A 25,347-nucleotide genomic window follows, 5' to 3' on the forward strand; every position below is an offset into this window, starting at 1 on the left:
TGCTTGTTTCTCCCTAGCTGCTCTTATGATTTTCTTCTTTTCCTCAAAGTTGGATAGTTTAACTATTGTATGCCTTGGTGACTTCTTGGGATTCCGTCTGGCTTGTGTTCTTTCAGCCCCTGGAATGGTGACCCAGCTTTCATTCATTAAACTGGGGAAGCTTTCCTCCAAGAATTCCCTCGCTATTTTTGCCAGTGACTTCTTTTTTGTGTCGTCTTCTGGTAATCCAATTATTCAGATCTTGTTCCTCTTCATAGCATCAGGTTTTCTTCAGCTTCTCTTATGATCTTATTTGACTTTATTTCACATTTGCTAAAGTCTGCTTGGCTGTCCTCTAGGTCACTGGTGTGGCTTTCTGCCTCCTCTGGTCAGTTGGTCACGTCCTTGAATTTGCTACTGTTTTTTGTTATTTCATTCCTTACTTCTTGTATTTCCCTTTGGTACAAAACTTTTATCTCCTCCATCATTTCATCCTTTTTCTGTATTGCTTTCCTCACATCCTGCATAATTCTGAAGATTTATTTCTGTTGGAGGTCAAGGTCTGCCTTTTCTATGACTGCCCTTAGGTCCATGTCATCCTCTTACTTTGAATTTTCTTTCTCTTTTCTTGTTGAAGCTATTGAAGCAGCTTGCCGCTTCCTTATCAATTTATTTGCCCTAAGTGCCATTTTCTCAGAAGTCATAGAGCCCTGGGCTCTCTCTTTGGGAGGTGGGTATTGATGCATCTGTATGCTGCCTATAGCCACTTACCTGAGGCGTTGTGTTTCACCTTTGTCCCACTGGAGTTTCCCTCTCACCCTAGCCTTTTAGGAGTTGTTTGTTTTGAGGGCAGTTTGGATGGCCCTCTCAGTAGCCAGGGTCTGAGGTCAGCCTGCATCGCACTCCAACAATCCTCAGACTTCCGTTGGGGATGTTTGAATCTGTGTGTGTCTCAGTCTGAAGGAAAGTGCTTGCCTGAGTGTGTGTGTGGGGGGGGGGTGGCATTTTGTTTGGGGGAGGGGCAGTATGAGGTGAAGATGGGTTGGTCTGTTCCCAGATAGGAGCACTATAGACAGGAGGGAGAGTGGGAAGAAGGACCTAGCTAATTCTGTTGGCGTGCAGCTCTTCTGTTCAGAGCACAGAGCGTAGGTGGTATTGCACAGGGAAAGGACAGAGGCAGATTGATGGTCTACCAATGGGCAGTGGGAAGGTCCTTATGCTTGAGTCTCCAAACCATAGCTGTATGAGCCTCTTCTGGGCAGATGACTGGCCTGAGGTGCTGTGAAAGGGGCACAGACTTTTCTGGGAAACTGGCCAGCCTGGGTGCTGCAAAAAGGCAGCCTGGGTGCTGCCTGAGCCTCTGCCGGGCAGCTGGTGTGTTTGTGGTCACATGAAATAGGTGCAAATCTCTTCCAGATGGCTGATGGCCCTGAGCACCTTCAAGTGGGTTTGAGCCTCTGCCAGTGAACTGGTGGGCCTGAGCACAGCTTTTAGGGCGGGCACTTCTGTTGGGGGTTTGGTGTACCTGGGGTGCTACAAGAGGGGTGTGAGCCTCTGCCAGGGTGGCTGGTAGGTCTGGGACCTCGGGAATCTGCATGGAGTGCAGCTTATGGGTTTGAGTCCACTTCTGCTTCAGAGAAGTGTTCTGGTCTGTTGCGGGAATCAACCAAACACCGTGAAACCCTTACTTGGCCCCCAAATCTCCCCATTCACCAATCTCCACGGAGCTCTGAGTATGCTACCTGGTCACCATCTTAACCCCCCAGAAGTAATTTTAATAAAGGAGATAACTTGAAGGTCTTAAAAAGTCATTAAGAAACTACAGTATAGAATCTAGATTGCACAGTGATTAAGAACTGTAGGTATACTTCCTATTGATGCTTCTATCCACAAAGAATGGCAAGAATACTTAAACTGAGTGTTTGAATTTGGGTCTGTTGTTGAGGCTGACTTCAGAGGTCTCATGAGAGGGTTGAAAATTAGTCTGTGGGAGCAGATAAATTTTTATTGGTTCCTTTTTTCCATTATCATTATGATCACAATTTACAACCACAAAGAGAATTTTATTCGAAAGTCTAATGATGAAGGTTTTGTCGCCATCTGAGCTGATCATAATGAGTATATTGGCTGGAGCAGCAAAAGGATTTTCTTACTAAAAGAGAACAAACTTAGAAGTGTACTGACATAGATGTGGTCAAGCACAGCAGCGTGATTCTTTCAGCTGGCAAAATCATAGAATAGTATTCAAATAAATGACAAGAATTATATATACACAATATTATATATTTATATAATTTTTCTGAAGAAGGAATGAGAAACTGAAATGAATGATGATGAACAAATAGTAAGAAATGCTAATATGAAGAAGGCACTTTAGACTCTGGTTATAGAGACAAAGCTGAGGGTGCCTAATCAATGAGAAATAATAAGGAAAAGATTATGAAAAATTACATAATGAGAGGAGATCATGCTTATTTCAACTTCAAATGCTTATGGTATTAAACAGGAAGACAATGGCAACTTAAACTATATTCTTAAAGCAGCAGGAAGTGCACTTAATGATGAACAGCTCTGTATGAGATCAACCATCATTCAAATTATTACTGTTGATTTCTCTTGGACTCTTTCTGAAGTTAGAGTATAAAGAATTAGGAGAAAACTCTAAAATTTATACACAACTACCAGAAAATTATTACCGAGTCTCAATTTTGTTCATATTGTGTCCCAATTATGAAGACTTCTTAGTATTTTCTGAAAAACATTTCAGAAAATAATCTAGAAATTCCATTGACAGGAGCTGGCAAAGGTCAGGTTGACCAGCAAATTTTATGAGGCATTTCCAAGTCTGAGAAAGTAGATAGATTCCAAATTTTGGTGATACCTACATGATCTGCTGCTTAATAAAAGATAAGATTACCTCTGGGTCATAATAGCATTTTATGAAAGAGATGTAGGCATCTGATAATCAGTCATGTCTGGGATCTCAGTAGATCTTAGATTAATAAAGGACTCTAGATTATAGAGCTGTTGACTAAATAATTTACAATGTACCTAATGAATATCAGACAGTCTACTTTTCAAAATTCCATTATATGGATTCCCCTATTTATGACTCCAATTTATGATAAAGCTTCATTCAATGACTTGTTTCTAAGTTGGTTCTAATATGACTTGAATATCTCTTTAAAAATACTTCAAATTTGATCTTTATCTTTGAGGGTTGAAATCATTGCATATAAACTTACTGATATCTTTTAATACCTACCTACATAAAATACAGAAAACATTAAAAACAAAGCAGAAGTTCGGTGTCATTCAAATATGTTGTAAGTAAAGCTCTCTCTGTTCCCACACTTTTCAACCAGCTCATCATCCAGAATTCCGCATTTATGACAACAGTAAAATTTTACTATTTTATTATTTTGTGTGTTAATGATGGGTCTCTGGCAGTAATGAATACCAAGTTGGTAGATGAGTATAACTTTGACTTTGATAGTTGGGGGTTATGTGTCAACTTTTCTGAGTCATGATTCTCAGTGGTTTGGCTGTTAGGTGATATCACTTGCCCGTTATGTGATGATACAATTTGGTAGTTACATAAATGTCCAGTTGAAGGTATGATTTGGGGGGGCCTTATCTGATCAGCTACACAAGAGGGAAGGAGAATCCAGCTCCACACCATTTTAATGCTAATTTCTAAAAGGCAGAGGTCAGACATGCCTCTACCTTCTAATCTTCTTTACCCTATTGTGACACCAATCATTCCTCCCACCATACCCTACTTCTCTGATGGATTCTGTAATTCATTGTAATGGCCACACAGAACTCACAGACAACACTAAAATTTATAGGGCTTATCAGGGAAGTTAACATGCCATGATAAGTCAGACAGAATAAGAAAGCATTGAGTATGCAGTTCTTTTATCTGCAGTGGCTTTTCTCAGCCATGTCATCAAGCATGTTTCTCTCTGTCTCTGGCTTTTCTCGGCATTGCTGTCTCTGCATCTTGATCCTGCTCAAACAAGTGCTACAAAGCTCCACTATCACTAATAAATGCCGGAAGAGCCCCACACTCTTCAAGTCATTCGCCTGCCCAAAGGTACTCAGCTTTCTTTGCTCCTGTGATGGACTGGAAATCCAACTGCTCTGTCTTACGCTGCTACGATTCTACTTCTCAAACAGAGACTTTGGACATAGACATACTCCACAATTGAAGAAATAGGCAAATCCAAGTTCTTGATTTAGATGTTCTTCCAGAGGTTTCTCCTTCCTCTTGTTTCTCTGGGGGCTGACGAACTGAAGATTGGAAAAAAACATTGCAGGCTATTGACTAGAGAAGTAGATGAATCAAAGGTAGCAAGTCAGATTTGTGATCAGAAAGGCAAGTGAATCCACATTTGGCAGGTCATATGGCAGGACATTGGTGATTCCTGGTATTGACAGATAATACGGCAGGCCATTGGCTCAAATCCAAAGAACCAGAGGTAGGTGATCAGGTGACCTGAGAAAGGGCTAAATTCTAACCTAATCTTCTTCCAAGTGATTTACATCTTCTAAAAGATCCCATCATGGAGCTGATTGCATTATGTTGGGTCTCATCACAGGGGATTGCTAGGCCTTAACTGCCAAATCACTGAGAATACTGACTTGATACAAAACTCTTACAATGGTAATTACAAAGGTAATATATATATATATATATAGAAAAGTCACTTTTTTTCACTTCATCACAGTAGTCATTCTCCATTTTGAGATTTGAAGTGTGCCATTTTTAATAACACTGACTTTCTCATAATCACTTTGTTTTGGAATCCAAATTATTTTCTCAGTGGATCTCTAATTTAAGGTAACTCTTTTAATCTTACACATGTGAACTAGTATGTCTAAATCGGTTGATCTTTTTCAAAACATTTTTCTTTTTTTATCATCTTATTGGGGGCTCTTCAGCCCTTATGACAATTCATACATCAATCGTATGACACATATTTGTACATATGTTGCCATCATTATTTTCTAAACATTTACTTTCTTTTTAAAAAATCATTTTATGGGGGCTCGTATGACACTTATCACAATCCATTTATCCATTCATTGTGTCAGGGACTTTTGTACATTTGTTTCCCTCATCATTCTCAAAACATTTGCTTTATACTTGAGTCCTTGGTATCAGCTCCTCATTTTCCCCTTCCATACCCACTCCCCATTCCTCCATGAACCCTTAATAATTTATAAATTATTATTATTTTGTCATAGCTTACACCATCTAAAGTCTCCCTTCACCCACTTCTCTGCTGTCCATCCCTCAGGGAGGAGGTTATACATAGATCCTTATAATCGGTTCCCCCTTTTTACCCCACCCTCCCTCCACGCTTCTCTTTCTTTTTTTAAAAGCTACACGTATCATCTGAATTCCTCCGCATTCATTTCCTAATAAAAGTAATAGATATTCCATCTTTCCTATTCTGCTCCTTATACAGGTTTTCTCAGGAAGCGGCCTTGGCAGGATAATGATCGCCAGGTTCAATCTCTCTGTTCACTCTCAATGCCATCATAAATGCAAGAATGTTCATCTAGCATTCATCTATCCTAGTTAACTAGTAACTGATGAGCCTACATACAACACGAAATGGAGGAATGAAAAGCCAGCCAAAAACCAAACTCACTGTCTTCGAGTTGATAGGACCCATAGTAACCCCGCAGGACAGGGCAGCACCCCCTGTGCTTTTCGGAGACGGCAACTCTTTGTAGGAGTAGTAAGTCTCATCTTCATCCCACTGAGCAACCGGTACTTTCAAACTTCTGGCCTTGGAGTTAAAAGCCCAATGAGTGACCACTACCCCACCAGATGTAAATAAATAAGCAAATAAATAAATAAATAAATAAATAAATAGGAAGGGATTAACAAAGGACCAAATAATACATGAAAGAAAACCATTTTCTGGATGTCTGAAATAGATGTTTGTTATTGTTTTGTAAGAAACTTTGTCAAGAAACTGGAATAAATAAATTCTATCTGACTAGTATTATGCAGTGAAAACATTAGAACATAAGTGAATTAAAAACTGCGTACAAAGCTTTATTTTTAATATCCTATTTTATTTATGCACTGAAAATTTTTATATTGACTAAATTTAAGTTATGAGCCCTTTCGCTGGTCGTTTTTCTACTATGTAAACATGTGGTGTAGTAGATCTCTAGTTCCATAAGGTGGCGTGCGTCCACCAGAGTGAGCAGGTACATAGTCAATTCGGGTACCATGGACCTTTATTTTTCATTTATTCATAAAGTTATTTTAAGCAAAAGAAAACTTCAAAGACATTTTAAAAGGTTCTTTAAGATTCCATATCTACGACTTACAAAAAGAAAACTTCAAGTGAATCCAAATTTGTGTTTTACTAAAGATCTTAAAGTTCTCATGTGAACCTGAAATTTATCTGAATCTCTTGTCTCTTCCATCACTCATACATGGACTTGTTATTTGTCAGGGAGCTCTGTGCTTCTGGAATTTCTGATATTTTAACTTAGTTTATAGTTAATGAATCACACATACAGTTGTTTTCTTAACTAGTTTTTTGTTTTGTTTTGTTTTCTTAATGTAGTAAGAAATGTGGGGACACAGAAACATTGAATATGTAAAGCTTTTCTCTATTTTTCCAGATTGAATGATACCTTATTAAAATAATGAAAGTAAAATTCTAGTGCTCATTGGCTCATTGAATTGTTTGTGTGTGAATATGATAAAAAGTTTTTAAAAGATGAATGATTAAATAACTACATAAAAATGAAATTGATAGTAGAAAGAAAATGTTTTAAAAAGGATGATGGCAACATATGTACAAATGTTCTTGATACAATGAATATATGGACTATATAAGAGCCACAAGAGCCCCCAATAAAATGAGTTTTAAAAATGAAATTGATGAGAGAGAGGGGATAGAGTCAGTGGAATATTTACTCCTTTGGGCTGCTAACTATAAGATCAGAAGTTTGAAACCACCAGCTGCTCCATGGGAGAAAGACAGGGCTTTCTATTCCCATGAACACTTACCCTCTTGAGCACTCACAAAGTCAGTTCTACTCTTTCCTAGAGGGTCACTGTGAGTTGGTATCCAACTCAATGACAATGAGCAAGTGAGTTGAGTAGTAAAGATAAATGAATGAAAAAATTATACTCAGTTCCACATTCATGGATTAATCAATGTTAATATTAGCAACTCACATAACTAAAAAAATTAAGTGATTTTAGTTTATAGCTCATTAAAACGTTTACTGTGTCACACCAATTTGAACTTATTGAGTGCCATTGGTAGATTTGATTCATATAGATATTTTACTGGGAGAAGATTACCAGGTTGTTTCTACCATGGAGGTGCTAGGGGGTTCAAAACTCACACCTCTCAGTTAGCAGCTACAGGCTAAAGCATTATATCAGCAGATCTCCTTCCCACCGGTATGAATGCATTTAGATTCTGGATTATTATTTCAAAAAGCCATTTTAGAGAAGCTAGCGCAATTAAATAGGAAAATATCTGTTCTGTTCTCAACTACCAGTATCAGTTATTTCTGAAGAGGTTCTTATAATATGAGAAAGAATGACCTAATATTGAATCAAAGGCAAACCTTAAGCAGTTTCCTAACTCTGGGTTTTACTGGCTTGGTGACATAGTACAAGTCATTTAATCTCCCTACATGTGGAATGGGAATGTACTCCTCCATCTGTACTTTACAGCAATGTTAGGAGGATTAATTGGCTAATGAATCTAAAGGCTCTAGGCTCCGTAAAGCAAGACTAAGATGCAATGTATTATTTGGCAGTGAAAAAAGACAATGAGAAAGTGTTTTCTCTACTAATCAAAATTATTCCTATGGAGAGAGTGAATGTTAGAAAGTAAATTAAAATATGTTGATAGAGTTTCTAGTCTCACATATTCTAGGGCAGCAAGCAAGGAAAGCAAATACAGTTCTCAAACAATTTAAATATATTCTTTCCATTAAGAAAATGAGGCCACCTCAAAGGCATAATGGAACAGATTTTAAAAAATCTTTCCTGCACAAATGCTAAAAAATAGACTATCCAAAATGAAAGACATGTTCGATAAAAATTTGGTAATGCAAATATAGGTTTCTTCTTTCAATCTCTTAGGACAAAGACTACACTGTGACACACTATTTTAGAAATATTTTAATGACAAACCATTCTATATAGTGGTGCTCAAGATAGGAGACAGTATACAGAGGAAATAATGGCTATAAAAATGACATTAATCAAAGAAGCAGGCCACATAAGGAGAAACCACAGGTTGCAGACACGATGCTTTGAGGGAAGCCTAACAACCACTGACAGGAGCAGGGCGGACAATGTGATATTGTAACATAACTGTGAGCCCATCCACTCTAGTCTTCATTTGTCGGTCAGATTCCAAACTTCCTCTTGCTCAAAGACTGGATTCAACGCATTTTAAAGAACATGCAGACTAAGAACGCTGATAGTCAGTGTTGTTCTTGTTGTTAGGTGCTGTTCCAACCCACAGCAACTTATGCACAACAAAAGGAAATCCACTCTGCCCTGGGCAGTCCTCACCATCATTGCCCTGTCTGAGTCCATTGTTCATGCCAGTGCGTCAGACTATGTTGAAGCCTTCCTCTTTCTCAATGGCCCTCGCTTTACCAGCACAACGTCCTTCTCCAGGGACAGGTCTCTCCTGACAGTATGTCCAAAGTTTGTAAAATAAAGTCTTGCTGTCCTTGCCTCCAAAGAGCCCTCTGGGCTTACTTCTTCCAAGACAGATTGGTGTGTCCTTTTAGCAGTCCATGGTACTCTCAATATTCTTCTCCAGCACCACAATCAAATGCACAGACCCTTCTTCAGCTTTTCTTATTCAACAGCAAACTTTCACATGCATATGAAGAAATGGAAAATGCAACGGCTCGGTCAGGTTCCCCTTAGTCCTTAAAGCGACATTGTTGATCTTCGTTACTTGCAAAAGGTCATGTGCAGCAGATTGACCTAATGCAAGCCTTCTTTTGATCTCTTGACAGCTCCTTCCAGTATTGATTGTGGAGCCGAGGAAGACAAAATCCTTGACAACGTCAAACTTTTCTCCATTTATGATGAAGTTACCCATTGGTTCAGGTGGTGGGGGGTTGGTCTTCGTTACACTGAGTTGTGATCTATACTGAAGGCTGTGATCCTTGGTCTTCATCAGAAGAACCTCAGTTCTCTCACTTTTATCAAGCAAGTTTGTGTCATTTGCAAATCAAAAGTTCTTAGTAAGCCTCCCTCCAACCCTGATGTCATCTTCTTCCCCTTATTAGCCACCTTCTCTGGTGATTTGCTCAGCATACAGATTGAATAAGTATTGTGAAAGGATACAAGCCTGATGCACACCTTTCCTGATTTTGAAACATTCAATATTCCTTGTTCTGATCACACAACTGCCTCTTGGTCCATGTACAAATTCCACATGAGCACAATTAAGTGTTCTGGAATTCTCCTCTTTTCTCATGGTTACTTATAGTTTATTATGGTCTGCACAGGCAAAGGCCTTGGCATAGTCAATAAAACACAAATGAACATTTTTTTCTTGCTTTCGGTTCTTTAAGCCATGTTCCATCTGACATCTGCCATGATATCCCTTGTTCCGAATCTGGCCTGAACCTCCGGCAGTTCCCTATCGATGTACGGCTGCAACCGTTGTTGGGTGGATAGCTTTAAGCAAAATCCTGCTCGTACATAATGTCAATGACAGCGCTGTATTGTTTGAGCATTCTGTTAGGTCACTTTTGTTTGGAATGGGCACAGATATCGATCTCCTTCAATCAGCTGTCTTCCAAACATTGTAGCAGAGGTGAGTGGATGCTGCCAGTGTCCCTCCCCTTGTTGAACAGTTCAATTGGTATTTCATCAGTTCCTCATAATCAATAGAAGACATAAAATGGCAGCTCCAGAACTAACCCAGGATTTGAGCTAAGAATGAATTAGTTGTGCACATGCATGCCCAACTGGTTATACCAAGTATTCCAGATCCCCTTGTTACGGATTCTGTAAGGTTTCTCAAGGGGGGTGAGGTAACACCTCAGTTCTTGGCTTCCCAAGATGAAAGAATTCACGCCAAAGCCCGTTTCGTAATCCAAGTGGGTTTTTGTGATGGACGGGACAAGTGTCAGGTTTTAAAGTCTCAAAAGGGTACACGTTGTGTCAGGGAAGAGTGCCAAGCTGCGCTGAAGCTGTGCTGGGGTTCATAATTGGACACAAGAATTCTCGTGGAACAGCACACTCATTTGTGTGGAACTGGGATCAGAGACGCTGTGGCACGAGTGGGACAGGAGAGTCAAAGAGGTAGGCCAGAGCAGGCTTCCTGCCTTTATTCTAGGACACCCCTGGCTGGGGGAGGCATGCTTGAAGGTACTGGTTGATCCAATTGGCTGGGTTAAGGCCACCTGGATGAGGTCATGAGCCCTAGGTCTAGATGGCACTGGCCAGGTGTATCCCCCACCTGGCTGGGGAGCTTGAATATCAGTTTGAGGTCTCCATAGGTATCCAGTGGTCGCCTGATTTCATTCCAACCTCCTCTAGGGGGGTTTGCAGGCACAGGGGGGGGGGACAATCCCCTGGCCCTAAATCTAGCTACCTAAAAATTCCACTTAATTTATAAGTTATTAAGGGTTCATGAGGGAGGGGAAGGGGGGAGCGGGGAGGGAGGAGGAGAGAAAAAAAGAAAATGAGCTGATTCCAGGAACCCAAGAGGAAGGCAAATTTTGAGAATGATGAGGGCAAAGAATGTATAAGGGTGCTTTACTCAATTGATGCATGTATGGATTGTGATAAGAGTTGTATGAGCCCCAATAAAATGATTTATAAAAAAAATTCCACTTATATGTTCAGACTCCAACTTGGCCCAATGCTGCGCCTGCAGCCACTGAAAAATGGGGAGAGGAAAGAGGCTGTTACAACCTCATGACTGTGCAATCTGCCAGATCTGAGAACGCACCCCAGAAAACATGGGTACTCTTGGCTAAGATAACAGCCTTATAAAAATTGTGTCCTGTGTACACTTGAAGAGGCCCTGTTGTCTGCGGCATCTTCACTGTAGGTCTGTATTTATGGTCTCTATTCTTTAATAAATGCCTCAATACAATCTTGACATTCTAGTATTTTGTCCACACCCATTTCTCAGAACAGTAGTGGGTACAAAATAGAGTCTCCCAAATTCATGATACATGTGTCTATTGACATTATGGAGTTGTTAAAATAGAATTTTATTGGGAGTAGTATTACCTGAAGGTACACTTTTTGGCGGTCCTTAGGAAACTTTGTGCTCAATGCTTTTTTTTTTCTGCTTATGATTCCAGTAACAGTATCATATAATACACAGGTTATAGGGTGGCTGAAAGATCAAACCATTATAATTTCCATCTCCGACTCTGACTTTCAACCAGGATTATTCTCCTTAGCAATAGGAAATAAAGGCAACTCTGGCTTTGGGATCAGGTGTGGAATCTCCCAAGTCTGCCAGGGTTTCCCCACATTGAGCCTGATGAATTTTAAATGGATTTTCTAATTCAAACATAGGTTGGATTTAACGTCCACGTATTAAACTAGGTCTGAGGCAGGATTTCTCAGATTTGTATTACAAAACCAGCAACTCCTAGGCTTAGCCATTTTTACAATTAGTTCATGAAAATGTTAATGCAGCGAAAAGCAGAGTTCTTATGGCCCAATACTGTCAGATTTAAAATTCAAATAGATCACTTGACTATGTGAGTTAGCAATCATTTGTCAACCTTCTTTCATCAGCATGATTGATGTCATTGTGGTTCACCTGTGTTGTTTTTTTTTATTCTTTGTTACTGGATTGCACCAATTGTCTTGTTTTTTTCACTATAAATTCTAACCTAACAATCTGATTTCTTTTGAGGAAACTGATAATTTTTTCTCAAGCATGTAATTAATTTCCTTTTACACGTAAACTAGGTATGTTCAACAGAGATCAGATTAGCTGTGGGCACCAAGAAAACAAACATTAAAGTCATACACATATTTTCAGTTCTTCAATGAAATTATGTTACTAATTAACTAATATTATTAGTGTAATAATAATTAAACTAGGTAAGATAACTATGTATCATTTCATTAAATATGAATGCAGGTTTTTAAAGTTTTCAATAATTGGAACTTTTAAATATTACACTAAAGCTCATTCTACAGCTAAATCTAACTTTACAATTTTCAGAAAGTGCAGAAGGAGAAAAAGAGCAAAGCTTCAGTTAATTTGATGATGCCACATTTTATAGGAATTGAGGGACTGATGAGATATATTAAATTTTCCCCAGTGTTTAATGTGTTAAACTATGTGTAGAAGCAATATATTCTTTAAATGTCCATTTTAACTCTGAGATGGCATTTTAAAAAATTTTATTTACCTCATGGCAAAACTAATGTTCACACACAAATTACTGACAGTTTTATTCTTTTTGTGTATTCTTTAAAAATTAATATACCATTTTATTGGGGGCTTGTACAGCTCTTACAGTAATCCATACATCAATTGTATCAAGCATATTTGTACATATGTTGCCATCATTATTTCCTTCCAACTTGAGCCTTGGTATCAGCTTCCCTCTCCCTGCACTCCCCACTCTCGCGTACTCGCCTACCCTCGTGAACCCTTCATCATTTATAAATTGCTTTTATATTTTACATCATCTACTGTCTCCCTTCGCCCACATTTCCGTTGCTCGTCCCTCTGGGGTTGGGGGAGGAAGGGGCTGTACATCTGTCATTGAGACCGGTCCTCCCCTCCTCGTCCTCTCACCCACTTTCCCCTGCCCTCATGGTACTGCTACTCTCATCATTGGTCCTGAGGGGTTTGTGCGTCCTGGATTCTGCGTGTTGCGAGCTCTTATCTGTACCAGTGTACATGCTCTAGTCTAGCCAGCTTTGTAAGATTTTCATTCTTTATGAACAAGGTTGGAAATCTACATTTTTATTCTCAAAAGATTGTATGTTGTTATTTTGAAATAAAGCACCACAAGGTGGCAGTCAAGGGAAGTCTTTTATATTTGATTTTAATCCATAACTTATGAGGTTAAGGTTCCAAATTAGGTTCATTTGAAGAGTTACAGCACACCTGACATGTCAGGGGCCAAACCAGTACATAAAAGTTGATGTACATTCCAATTAAAAATCATAATTACCTATAAAGGAGAGGCAGAAGGCTATAAAACCCAATGCTCTGGAATTGAGCCAGAAATCTTAGATAGACATCTTGACTCTAACAGTAGGTGGCTTTAGCAATCATGTCAACCCTTTGTGTCAAGTTATTTCTATTTCTTCAGGCCAAACTAGAAGTGATTTTGTATACAGAAGTGAAAAATAGATATCTGAAGTATTTCAGGTCCAGCTGCCTCCAGGATTCTATATAAATAAACAGTGCTGAAAGGAGCTTTCGATTTAAAGAAATTCAGTTCAATTTTCCTCACCCAAACTCCACTCCTGGAGATCAAGCAGATAAGAGCATTGTGTTAGACCTAGAGACGATTTTGCAGATAAACAAAGCACACATCTTTGGCCTCTGGGAAATGAAAATGTAAAAAACATAAGATACAATGGAAGAAATTTTTCTATTTAAAAAGTGAACACATGTCGTATATTAAGTACATACAAATAAATATCCAAATTTTCATTTTATATTTAAGAATGAATAGCTATTTAGCTTGTTAATAATTTTTTAAGGAGTTCATAAAATTAAGTGCATCTCACATTTATGATGGGTATTTCACTGAACCCATGTTTCCTATTTTTACAGAGCTTTAGGATTTCTCAACAATAAAATTGACATGATATTTTAATATGAATAACTAATATCAGAACAATTGTTGCCACACTATTGATTACTAGTTGTCGAGCTGATTCTGATTCATGATGACCACGTGTATTTCAGAGAGAACACGTCACCGGGTTCTCCTGGCTGTGTCCTTGTGGAAGTAAAGGTCACTAGGCCATTTTGCTGAGATGTTTTCTGGGTGGGTTCAAACCACCAACCTTCTAGTCAGTAGCCCATGACTAGGCATTCACCAAATACAAGTTCTTTTCTGATAAACAACCTATTTGAATACTTGTTATGTTTCAAGCACATGAATGTATTTAATCATCTAGTATCTTTATTATACTACTAATATATTTTTAAAACAACTTAGTTTATTGATTTTCCTAACACCACAGCTTACTCTGAACAAAGGCAAGAATCTGAACTAAGCCTACTGGATTCTCAGGTATACAATTTTAGCTATCTCTGGAAGAGAGTGCTGACATTATTGGGCAAACTGTCTTCACAGAGATGCCTTAATGAATTATCTTTTATTTCCTCTGGACTAAACCATCCTTGAGCCAAACCAATCCCGATTTAACTTTAATGTAAGAAGCACTTGTTTTTTCTTACAGGATAATTTGATTCCAAACTAAGTTTTAAACCCTGTACCTGAAAATATCAGTGGGAGTGGCTTATTTGGAAACCAAGATCCTGTCTTCTCTTCACTTGTTGAGCTTTCAGAGCTCCAGGAGTGCTTCACAGGAGGCAGGTACTGAATGTTGGTTTGCGCACGTATGTACTCTACACTGGCATTTAGCAATGCACATCAATGGCTGAGTAACTAATAAACAGCTTTCTTAGTAACTGTTTCTAATTTTATAGGCAATTTCTATTTCTAATTTAGTCTCATATTTTCTCAAGTAATAATATTTAAATGTACACTTTATTTTTGAATTTTAATTAATACTGCAAACAGCAAAAATGAATTTTTATACCAGTGTTGTAAAATAAAGCATTTTTGAAAAATTATTTGCTTTATGACCTGGCCCTAGAGGGAACATTTGGCCATGGCTGGAGACATGCTTGACTAACAAGGGTTATAGTAGTCACGTTGGCATTTAGGTGACAGAGGCCAATTATGTTGGCAACCAGCCCAAGAAAAATGCCTCATGAGACTCTGTTAGTAGTTCTGAAGCTGATGCGCACTGTTATAAAGACTTTTAACACTTATATTCAAAGTTGGATATAAAAAATTGTATGTTTTTTGAAGAGAGTTCACGTCATTCACCATATTATTAATAAGGCCATTAAAAGTTGGATGTGTACACCGATGTGTGTATATATTTTTGAAGAGAGTTCATGACATTCACCGTATTCTTTTTTTTAAAAATCTTTTTATTGGGGCTCATAAGGCTCTTATCACAGTCTGTACATACATCAATTGAGCAAAGCACCCTTATACATTCGTTGCACTCGTCACTCTCATAATTCACCTTCCACTTGGGTTCCTGGAATCAGCTCGGTTTCCCTTTCCCCCCCCCCACCCCCCTCCCTCCCCGATCCCACCCCTGGTTCACCGTATTCTTAATAAGGCCATTGGAATAAAAAAGCTGACTTTCTTATTCTATATACTTTCTTAAATTTTGTTTTTTATTGAGTTTTTTTTATTTCTTAGTAAGTTAAAATTTTTCCTCTACAAATTTGATACACAATTAGAAAGAACCATAAAAACAAGTAAAAATGTAGCAAAGTAACTTATATAATACCAATGAGATAATCAGAGGCCATACTCAGAAAAAAATGAGACATAAATAAGTATTTTTGTTGATAAAAGGAATGCTAGGTAGGGGATAATATCTTCTCACTTAGCTAGCAGAGCATGATGGGATGGTATTTCAAGTACTGAATACAGGCCAGAGGTATACTTCACGTCGTGAATAACTTATTTGAAATTCAACATGTTTTGTGGGTTTTTTCATTGCAAAAAGAATAGATAATTTAGAGTAGAAACTGCCTGGCATTAGCACATCTGCATTTCCTTCCAACTTCTCTAACTAGACCGCATATTCCGTTCTACACATTTTCATTTCCTATACGGCCTTACTTCATGATATCTCTCTTTTACCCTGAAATATGTCATTGTTATTAGCTGATGTCGAGTTGCTTTTGTGAGCAAATGATCAACGAAGCTGAATTATATGAAGCACAATTCGGAATCAGACATGGAGGAAGACATTAGTGTTTGCGATATGCAGATGACCCAACTTGGCTTGCTGGAAGTGAGGAAGCCTTGATACATTTGCTGATGAAGATCAAGGACTGCAGCCTTCACTCTGGAGGGCAACTTGATGTAAAGAAAACCAACATCCTCACAACCAAACCAGTGTGTAATAGCATGATAAATGGAGAAAAGTTTGAAGTTGTCAAAGATTTTGTTCTTGTTTAGGTCCAATATCAATGCTCATGGCAACAGAAGTCAAAAGATCCACAGACTCATTGCACTGGGTAATTCTGCTACAGAAGACCTCTTTCAAGTGTTGACAAGCTTTAAAGACTAAGCTGGGTTTGACCAAAGCCATGGTATTTCTACTTGTCTCACATGAATGTGAAAGTTGAACATTGAATAAGGAAGACTGAATCAATGCATTTGAATCATAGTGCTGGAGAAGAATCTTTAAAGTCCCCTGGATTACCCAAAGAACAAATAATTCGATCTTGGAAGAAAACCCAAAACTCCAAACTGACAGGGTAGAACTGCCCCTGAAGATTTCTGATACTGTAACTCTTTAGGGGATTAGAAAGTGCCATCTTTCTCCCACCAAGAGAACCTGGTGGTCCCTAACTGCTGACCTGGAGGACCACAGACCAACACACAGCACTACACCACCAGGACACAGCAACGAGCTTGCAGAGTAAAGGACGGTGGGACTTTGGCTCACATACTTTGGACATGTAAGCAGGAGAGACCAGCCCCTGGAGAAGGACATCATGCTTAGTAAAGTAGTGGAACAATGAAGAAGAGGAAGACTTCCGACCAGACGGATTGACACAAGGACTGCATTAATGGGCCCAAATGTAAACCCCCTGTAACAGAGTGCAGGACAGGGCAGCGCTTCTTCTGTTGCACACCAGGTTCACTATAAACGGAACACACTTGCGGGCATCTAACAACAATAGCAGCAACATTTTTTACTTGCAGGGGCAGTGAGGTTTTTAATGTGTCTCTTCCAGCCAAACTCTTTAACTCTGACCAAACGAGGTTTGCTCTGTATGTGGCTAAGAAGGTGAAGGGGGTGGTGGTGGTGGTGTTGGTAAGAGAGAGAAAGGAATGCTATCCTGCTCCATATAAAATGAGCAAATGTACAAATGTGCTTTACACAATTGATGTAGGTATGGATCAAGATGGGTGGTGTATGAGTCCCTAATAAAATGATTTAAAACAAAGAAAGAAGTGGGGGAAAGTGGGAAGATGCCATTATATTTTAATTCATTTTCTCTACACTTAAAAAAATCCCTTCATATTATACTTAACCTTAAATAATACATTGTTTAATGGTATTTTTTAAATATTATATGCCATCTATGTAAAAAAAATAAAACATTTTAAAATCGACTGTGGAAGTACTTGTACAATACTGTTTTATGTAATTGATGGAATGTTATGATAAATGTAAGAGCTCCCAATAAAATATTTTTTAAATGAGCCCCCTGAGAAAGAGGGAGGGAGACTCTCACTACCATCAAGAGCCAGCTGTAGAGTGTGTCTCACACAGCCCGTTGAAGCAACAGCATCCAGAAGGCAGTTGTGAGCTGAGAGGAGCAGCAGGACCCACACAGAGCAAGTCAAACTGAGTGCTGTTGAGTAAGAGACTGGCTGCAGAGGAGGGTAGCTCTGGGCATTGAACTGGGGACTGGGTTTACTGGCTCACGTAAGCGGAGCTGCCTGTCTGGGTTGAGGCCTACTCGTGTAGGGCCACTCTGAGCACTTCATGTAGGGAGCTGGGTTTGTTGACCTACGGACTGTGAGCAGAATGCTTCGGGGTTGAGGCCTACAGTGGAGTGCTGTGTGCGTTGAACGCCTCTTAGCCGCCCTTAAAGATCTTTGCTACATGTCCTGATGAGCAACTCTATTCTAAGTATTTCTCACTTTTATTACAACCTGTTCACTTTCTTAACAAATCCTTTAATCAATACAGAATACTGTCTGTGAGTTCTTTGTAGCCATTGCAATGGTTATTAGAACCTAGATATAAAACTAGCGAATACTAGTTAAAACAACACATTACTTCTACTTCTAGCTAATCTTCCTCTTCTTTGTATATAAAACTCATTTGGGATAATATAATTTCAGAATAATATACTCAAATGCTGGGAGTAGAAAGAGACTATTAATTGGCATAAAAATTCCTGCTATTCCTTCCTTAACATTTAATGAATTTGAAAATCTTTCAAATCATCTTTGGACACTTTTTCATCTTACACTAGCAGAGCAAGGCCTAGAAAAAAATTATAATTATAGACTGTAGTTTCTAACAGATATTCTCTGGAATTCTTTTTATCATTGGTAGTATATTTCATTTTGACTATCTCTGTCTTTTGAGCAATAATACTCATGATTTGGGGCTTGGGCTTTCAGATGAAAGGTAGAAAACTTGGGCCTTTTGGTATGTTTCTGTTCAGGTGCCTTAGAGCAGTTGTGGGTGGGGTGAGGAGGGATCATACTCTGACATAATCTATGGAGTTTGACCCTGGAGTTTGAGGTGTCACATAGTGATGCTCCACTCTGTCTTCCACTGCTTCACTTCCAGATCTCCTGATATCCAGAAGAGTGCAGTAGCCTTTTGAGAGTCTTTTTTTTAATCGGTTAGTTCAAAAAATGTCAAAGAACAACCACAGACAAATTTGATAAATGCATTCTTATTTAAAAGGGTTTCTACATGTTTTAATATATTTCTGATCACCATTCATTGTAGAAATGACTAGCAAAATTGAAACAATATTCATTTTAAAATATCCAGAAAGAAAACAGCACATTCAAATTGAAACACAAGCCCCCAAGCCCCATACAAGTATCAAAGCTCAATTTCAGAATTGTATTTCTGAAACTAAAAATATACATCAGTGTCAAAAAGCTGTTAAAAGAAATAAGACTGTGCTTCCCTCTATAAATTGCTTTAGAAATGTTCTTGTTTTTGTTAATTAAATGCTCTTTTAAGTGAAAAGTGGTTGAAACTTTAATTCCTGATTAGTCTAAACCTTTGGTGATTCTGTTCTTTATGATGTAGTCTTTCATTACATTTATGCGACTGCTGGTGTCGTGGGTATGTTTGGGGCTAAGTCCTCAAGGTCGGCAGTTTGGAACCACCGGGAGCACTCTGGGAGAAAGCGCTTTGGGAGCACGTTGGGAGTTTCTAATCCCACAAACATTTACAATGTCAGAAACTCACAGGGACCTTTCTATTCTGTCCCACATGGTCACGATGAGTCAGAACTGACTTTATGGGAGGGAATTTTATTTGGTATTTGAGAATTCTAGGCTATACCATTGAGAACCATCTTTTGGTACAAAGGTACAGGTGTTTGCAACTATTATTTAGCAATATTTTCCCTTAGAAATCAATATGAATCACCACAATCGCCTAGGATGTAAAAGTAGAGTGAAGAATCTCACGTGATCAAATGGTGACTGAGATTTTATTGGAAGGATATTTGCATTCTACAGTAAAACATTTTTTCATCAGAATGGAAGGCTTTCAAATCAACAAAATTCAAAGAACGCTAATGCCGAGTGTCTTAGTAGGAGTTCTCTAGTGGAGGAAAACCAGTGGAGCTTATATATGTAGAAAAGTTGATATCAAGAAAATCGTTTCCATAGTTGTTGGCACAGACAAGCCCTCATTCCTGATAAATTCCAAGTTTGTGGGTTAAATGTTAATCCGGAGATTTCTGACTAGTGTACCCAAGGGGGATGACAAACCCAAGATCAGCATTAAGCCGATAGACTAGTGGCAGCAGAGACAATGAATTCAAAGTCTACAGGTGAGATGGCAGGCTTCTGACAACTCTGAGGGTAGGCTGCAGGCTCATGTCCAAAAAGAATGAGCCAGATGCAGGGAAAAAAACAAAACTTTTATAGAGCATCAGCTTACATTGGAAGTGGGCCACACCTTCAAGGGAACTTCCTTTGATTGGATCAGGACAGTGATCTGAGTGTGGGACTGGCAGCTCCCCCTAATCTTACAGCTGATTGGCAGGTCCTGTTGTTTTGTTAGATGCCATGGTGTCTGTCCTGACCCATAGCAACCTTATGCACTCCAGAACTGGTCCCGTGCCATTGCCATAATTGTTCCTATGCTTGAGCCCATTGCTGCAGCCACTGTGTTACTCCATCTCCATGCGGGCCTTCCTATTTTTCACGGTTTTTCCTCTACTTTACTAAGCATGATACCCCTCTCCAGGGACCGGTCTCTCCTGACAATATGTCCAAAGTATGTCCATCATTGACTGTACAGGTCACTCTGGTTGTACTTCTTCCAAGACATATCTGCTTATTCTTCCAGCTGTCCATGTTACTTTCAAAATTCTTTCTCAACACCATAATTCCGATGCATAGATTCTTTTCAGTTTTCATTATTCAATGTCCAAATTTCATATGCATATGAGGAAATGGAAAATACTATGACTTAGGTCAGGCACACCTTAGTCACATCTTTGCTTTTCAATATTGTAAGGAAGACTTGTGCAGCACATTTACTTAATGCAATGTCTTTTGATCTCTTGACTGCTGCTTCTCTGAACCTTGATTGTGATACCAAGCAAGACAAAATCCTTGATAGCTTCAATTTATGGCAGCTCATAGTAGATCCCATTGAGGAAGTGATTATATTGTGTTAGAATAAATCATGAGGACTTATTAAATTTTAACTGTCAAACCACTGATAATGCTGACCTAAGCAGACTTACACAAGCAGGTCCTGTTTCTAGACCAGCATTCTCTGACTGTAAGAGAACACCATGTGTTGATCACTGTTAGGAAGCTGACGGTGTGCCACAGAAAGAGCTCTGAAGATACAGCTCAGGTAGAGTGGCCGGCCTGAATCGCCCTCCTGCAGCCAGACCAAGGAGGGTGTGCAGCAGATCCGTGATGTGTGAAAACCCACGAAGTCACTGAAAATCCCAAGTATAGATATCTGACTTGGGTGGCAGTACTTGAAACCCCATCTGAAATGGGGGTTGGCGGACATAGTGATTGGGCTGATGGTTCCTGGGGAGAGGGGATGGGAGGGAAGGAGCAGGTGGGGAGGGGAGCAGGGGCCAATAATTACTGGTATAAGAGATTAGCAAGTGTTCCAAAATTGACGGCAAGGAGTAGCTTTTCTTGACATGTTTGAACAACTAATTGTATCTAAGAGGAAGTACTGAAATGTGAATGATGGGTAAACATAATTGTGAGATACAGGGGAAATGAAACAAAAAACAAATAAAAAATATATATATACATATGTAACAATGAAGCAGCTGAACTTTGGGCTTCTATTTAAATCCTGCCTCAATACAAGAATGGTTTGCTCTAATAATGCGGCATTGTATGATACTCACCTTCCTGACACTATCGCTGAAGACAAAATTCGTGCATAAGCAAATGTGGTGAAAAAATATGATGGTGCTCAGCTATTAAAAGATATAGTGTCTGGGATCTAGAGGCTTGTAATTAAACAATCAGTCATCTAGCAGGAAGCAACAAAGCACACATGGAAGAAGCACACCAGTCTGTGTGATCATGAGGTGCTGAAGGGAGAGAGAGTAGAAGTTCAAAAACATCCAATGAACTCAATGTGAAGACACATGGATGCAACAGAGACCCAAACTCACATGCAAGGAAATTGGACATTTCCTCTCAAAGGGGCCACACAGGAAGGATGATAAATCCAGGGTGTAGTATGGCATTGATGAACCAGGTAATTATCCTCTAGTTATTTAATATTTCCTCCCCTTATTATTAAGGCTGATATTTGTTTTACCTCATTAATCATGTTAGAATTGCATATGTTCATTTGTGTATTTAAGATTGTTTGGTACGTGAAAGTCAAGATAGAGAACTGCAGAAACAGTAACAGGAGTAATGGTTCCCTGAGGGTGTGGGTAATGGCGTGATGGGTTTGGATGGGGAGCTGAGATCATTGATGATTGTATAACTTCACTCGATGTGATTGAATGAGAAAATCGTACGTAAAGGGACATATTGGACTGTATAAGATATGTCAATAAAACTATTATTTTTAAAAAAGGATGAGAGAGAGGAGAGCAGAGAAGTAACAGTGTGTCCTTTGGACCTGGGTCTCTGTGCTGAGAACCTCTGAAACTCAGGGGAAGATAGGTAACAAGACACTGAAGATCTCCAGTGAATGCTGGATCCTCTGAGGTTGGAAAGAAACAAGGAGCTTCATCTAGCTTCATCTAGCTTCATCTAGCTTCATCCCCAAGGGCTGGTGCCTTTGTCTCCTAGTCTAAAGTGTGAGAAAATAAATTTCCATAGGAAATAAACACACACACACACAAAGAAGAAGAAGCTTTATGATAATATCCTGAAGTTATGAGGTGTTGTCTATTTAATAAATTTTCTGTAATTGTCCTAAGTGATGGGCCATAAATCAAGAGCAGTAATCCCATCCATATTTTTCTATACAGTTCATTTCTTGATCAGCAATAAGGAATGACATATGGCATGATCAATAAAGCATTAAGTAACTCTAAGATTGCTTCTGAGTGAAACATTATAGCCAGGGAAAGCACGCTCAACTTATTTTTTCTAACCATTATCATCTCTTTTGTAGACTAAGACTATTTAAAATCACTGCACATCTGCTAAAAGCTAGAGTTTACTGATTCTGGTAGAATATCAATAATCTTAGCTCTGAGCTCCCTGGTAGCCGGCTAGGGCTTACAGCATAACAACAGGGAGGTTATCTTTAGAAAAGTCAGTGTACATTTCCTCATAATGTCCTTTTATAGGAATGTGATTCTTTTCTTTTTTTGTGACTCTCTTATTTAATCGCACTATAGCTTGTTTAATTTTCTCCTTTTACTTTCAAGTTTGCTTGAGTCTAGTCTCATTCAGGAGTTCCCCTGCAGTTAAATGATTAACATATTCAGCTGCTAACCAAGAGCTTGGTGGTTTTGATCAACCGAGGGGCACCTTGGAAGAAAGTCCTGGTGCACACATCTCAAAAATCAGCCATTGAAAATCATGTGGAGCCCAGGTCAATTGTGGCACACCTGGAGTTGGCAGAGTTGAATTTGACTTGATGTCAATTGGTATAGTTTTACTTTAAATGGTGATGGAGTACTGTTGCAAACTCCATTTATGAGATGAAAGTCAATTAGTACCCCATTCATAAATAGCCTGAGTATCCTTCCTGATGGCTTGATGTCCAATGAAAAAGTGTCCACTAGGACCTAACAGCAACTTGGAAACTGGTCCTGTAAAAACAGAATTTATTGACATGCTGGGTATGGAGCTGCTCTGAAGCTTAGAGGTATGCTCTGTGGTTTTGCTATTGTGTTATCACCAGCAAATAAATGTGTATCATTCTCAGAAAAAAAATGATATTCCCATATAAAACTCTTTCTATTATGTCATGCTGGGGTGTTCTAGCAAAACAAGACTAGAGACCGTGCATAAGAAATAAATTTATATCAAGAAATTTTAAAATGCTCCAGCCCCGTCCTACTCAAATCCATCAGTTACATGGTGGCTGGAGACTTCCACACGCTCACATAGCTGATGGCCAATGAAGCAGGAACGCAAAGCAGGAAGCTGGGAGATCACAGAACAGTCGTGCAGAATTATGTGGACCCAAGGTTGGCAGGAACACGGCAAGGCACTGACAAGTTGACATAAAACCTAACCATCGTACGTTCTAAGTGTTATTGCTGAAGCTACTTCATCAGCAGCAAATGTCCATGCAAACAAATATCCAAAAGAGATTTCCTATACGCTCAGTACTCCTTCAGTTCTGTTCTTACCACTACCTAGGAGATTGTCATGTCAAAATGTAATTTTCTATGTCCCTACATACAACACTATCACGAAAAGACAAAATTATATCTTTATTTATTATACAGTTAAATGACTGAATAGTAGGTGATGAATTAATGAATCTATGAATAAATGATGGGCTTTATCCCCATGAAATAATCCAGTGGATAAAACGGACTGAGGTAATTTTTCTGCAACACTATAAATGTCCTTGCAATTCTAGATTCATTTCTTATAGGACAATTCATTCTTGAAAGAACACTCTCCACATTTAGGTCTTCTAAAAAAAACAAAGAAAAGAAACTCCAGATTTTTATGACTTTGGAGGATCCCAAGACGCAACCACATGTCAAGTTATTTTCATGTTTGGGGATTTGAGTATCAACTTTGACAACCAAAGTTGCAAAGCTTTGACATATTATTTTCTTTCGAAGATTTGGAAAAGGTGTACCCATGGGACCGTGAACTATTGTAAGCTCAAGAGAATAAAAAGGATTGTTTTTTGTTTGTTTTATTTTTAGGTCGTAGAATCTTCCTGGCTGAAATAATTAATCCATATTACAAAGTAATACTTTAGATCCCCTGGCTATGGGCAAAGAGACACCTGATTAGTGGTGGTGCTCTTATATCAGTCAGGGGCAGAGCAGACTGGCAGCCCTTTGTTCATCCTAGCTTGATGCCTAGATCATGGCCAGAGATGTTTCATGCCTAGGGCACATTAAATTGTGAAAAAAAGAGAAAAAATTTTTAAATAATAATAATTTATAAATTATCAAGGGTTCATGAGGGAGGGGGGCAGGGAGGGAGGGGGAATGATGATGAGCTGATGCCAGGGGCTTCTGTGAAGAGCAAATGTTTTGAGAATGATGAGGGTAATGAATATACAATTCTGCTTTATACAATTGATGTATGTATGGATTGTGATAATACTTGTATGAGTCCTCAACAAAATGATAAAAAAGAAATCAGAATATGCTACATGATTCTTATTTAAAAACTAGAAAAGGCAATACAAAATGGAGACCTGGTCCATTTTAAAAGCCCACAGACCTCTGAAGTTGAGAACTTTCCCCCACGTGACCCTGTCAGACAGAGAATTGTCCTGCAGAGTTTCCAGGGTTGTAAACCTTTCCAGGAGCAAACAGGTACATCTTTCTTCTGCTGAGCTGTTAGTGGGTTCAAACCAACTACCTTGGGTAGTAGGCAAGTGTTTAAACTATTGTTCACTAGGAAAATAAAATAAATGGATACTTTTAATGCTGCATAGTTTCTTCTCAGTGAACTATCTGTATCACAGCTCATGGTCAATTTTAAATACTCAATCCAAATAGAGGAACAAATATTTCCCTAATTCTACCTTTTAAACTTTAATATCATCTTAACAGAAAGTTTCTATGAAGTGTAAAACATACAATATAGCTAGTATAATTCCTGAGACTATGGGAATATTAGGGTTCTATGTGATAAATGCTTGGGTGCATCTATTGTATCACCTCAAATGCTTTGTGTTTGAACTTT

General features: G+C 38.8%; 1 non-coding gene across 1 annotated transcript; it reads left to right on the forward strand.

The window, feature by feature from the left end:
- The first annotated feature begins 24,406 nt into the window (after window positions 1-24,406).
- On the forward strand, window positions 24,407-24,550 carry LOC142452257 (small nucleolar RNA SNORA48). Its single transcript, XR_012785280.1, has one exon. It is a non-coding gene; the product is annotated as a small nucleolar RNA SNORA48 (small nucleolar RNA).
- The last annotated feature ends 797 nt before the right edge of the window (window positions 24,551-25,347 follow it).

Source organism: Tenrec ecaudatus, chromosome 6 (genome assembly GCF_050624435.1).
Source record: "Tenrec ecaudatus isolate mTenEca1 chromosome 6, mTenEca1.hap1, whole genome shotgun sequence".
NCBI classification, from domain to species: domain Eukaryota; kingdom Metazoa; phylum Chordata; class Mammalia; order Afrosoricida; family Tenrecidae; genus Tenrec; species Tenrec ecaudatus.